The sequence below is a fragment of the Cynara cardunculus genome (genome assembly GCF_001531365.2).
Source record: "Cynara cardunculus var. scolymus isolate 2C chromosome LG 4, CcrdV1, whole genome shotgun sequence".
Lineage (NCBI taxonomy): Eukaryota > Viridiplantae > Streptophyta > Magnoliopsida > Asterales > Asteraceae > Cynara > Cynara cardunculus.
The window spans coordinates 10547412-10550111 of record NC_037531.1 but is presented as its reverse complement, the minus strand read 5'-3'; positions in this window follow the sequence as shown (position 1 = coordinate 10550111).

Here is a 2700-nt window from a genome sequence, read left to right as displayed (position 1 = left end):
ATTAATATGTAAAGACCAAGTGTAACTTATATCATCGTTAAATCTTATCTTATAAAACCAATGGAACTTCAAAATCGTTAAAATTCATGGCTCCTGCCGTATTGCGCGGGTACACAACTAGTATATATATATATATATATATATAGGGGTCTAATCAAATGAGAACTAGATAGTTTCTGGTAACTGTGAGATCCAATATGAGTCAATCGTTTATATTATTTATTAAAATAAAACAAAAAGGTAAATTAGTAAATTGTGTTGATTCAATTTACACTAATTAGATTAATATTACAATTTGTTTTAATTAGTTTAATATATGTATATATATATATATACACACACACACGAACACACAGGAACCAAATCTGGTGGCCTTCTCCGGCACCCACCACCACTCCAGTGACCTCCTCCGGCCATCTTGTCTGAGCAAGTCGCCATCTCCGGTGATCGACCACTAAACACCCACCTGTGACATCGGTACCCCAATTGGTATGACAGTTGGTATCATAGGTATCACAATTGGTATCATAGTGGTCTCAAAGGTTACTTTGTGTTTTTTGGGATCACATTGTGTATCTAGGCGTTTTTTGGGAATCACATAGTGTTTGTCGGAGGTCGGAAGTAGGAGAGAGAGAGAGAGAGGAGAGATAAAAAAAAATACCTAAAATGACATTTATTTATAATTTTAAGTCAAATTATCAAAAATATTAGTTTCCTAATTTATTCATTGATTTGTAGTTGAGATTGGATCTCACAGTTATCACAAACTAATCAGTTCTCCTTTAAATGGACACACAAATATATATATATATATATATATATATATATATATATATATTAATTAGAGTAAATGTTAAATTGAAGATAATAAAATTCTATTTTTGATATAAGTAATAAAATGTTGATAATATTTTACTCATTCTATAATTTTTATTTAAAGAACTAGGTAAAATTTCGAAAAAAAGTGATTAAGTGATTTGATGGTTTGCAATATTGGTGACTTAAGTATACATTTGTTTCAAATGGACCCTCAACATCTATAGTTATTTAATTTAGTCGTAACTTTATCTATATTTACCTATTTTGCCTCTAAAATCTTGACGATTTTGAAAATCTCATCTAATTATTGAGATTGTTTCTCTCATTCTCAAACACATATGATTTGGCCATTTTCGTATTCTGTTAAATAAGTAACATTATTGTTTGACCACCTCCTTCTCTCTCTCTCTCTCTCTATATATATATATATATATATATATCTCTCTCTCTCTATATATATATATATATATATATATCTGTGTGTGTGTGTGAGGGGAAAGGTTCAAACGAAAACCCATGTGATTTACGAGAACGCGAGAACAACTAATTAACCTCATATTGTGATAAAAATTAAAATTAAAAGATTTTTTAAATTAAAATTGAAATTTAAAAAGATTCAAAAAAATTGAGATTCAAAAGGGTAATAATGGAAATTGATATCATAAAATCTTAAATATGATCACATGATAATCCTCAAAATTAGAGTGATTATCCTTATCTTTATTAGGTATCGATTAAGATTTCAAGGAGAAATCAACGAACAAAGAAGCCGTAAAGTCGCAGGAATCAAACATCAAACAGTAATCGATCAAGAAGAAGCGTTTGCATGCAACAATCGAACAGCAAGAAGAAGGAACAGTTTATTCAAGGTATCTAATTCGATTAGGATTAGTTTATCACACATTTATCACAATGAATTACTAACGAAATCAATTAAACGATTTTGTGTGATATGAGTGTGATAATCATGTGATATCAATATCACTCGATTTGATCATGGTTTTGATGGGTTAGGTTCTAGACATTATCACAATGATTTCGGATGGTTTCGATAGGTTAGAATTAGACAATCACATTTATCAAAATGAAAACGATTTGGTGTGATATGAGTGTGATAATCATATGATATGGGTGTGATAATCATGTGATATCACTATTATAACATCACTTGCGTACTCAATTTGATCATGGTTTCGATCGGTTAGGGTTAGACAATCACACATTTATCACAATGATTACTCATGGTGTCGATAGATTATGGTTACACTCAATTGATCATGGTTTCGATAGGTTATGGTTACACAATCACATAATTATCACAAGGGAAGAGAAAAGAGTGGAAACGAACGTGCAGGAAAAAAAGGGATAATTATAATTAATTAAAATAAAATAAAAATTATAAAAAACACTTAATTACATTACTGCCCTTACTAATTTATTTATATTTAATATAAATTAATTTATTAATTAAAAAAGTTTGAGGTTATAAGGTTGTTCTCGCATTCTCGTAAATTATAGGGGTTCTCGTTTGAACCTCCACCTATATATGAGAGTTCAAATGAGAAACATAATTTGTTGAGGGACATATATATATATATATATATATATATATATATATATATATATATATATATAGGTGGGTTCAAATAAAAACACTTAATTTGTAAAAACCGTGAAAATCTCATTCAACCAATCATAATTTTTCATTTTATTCATTTTTTTGTAATTATGAGAGGTTGATTAACCATTTTTATTGTGGAGGGTGTTAATCATGGATATTATCATCTTCATTATTTTAATTTTAAAGAAATACATGAAACAGTTTCATTAAAATTTCATTAAGTAGTATATGAAACAATTTCATAACCACATATGAAACAA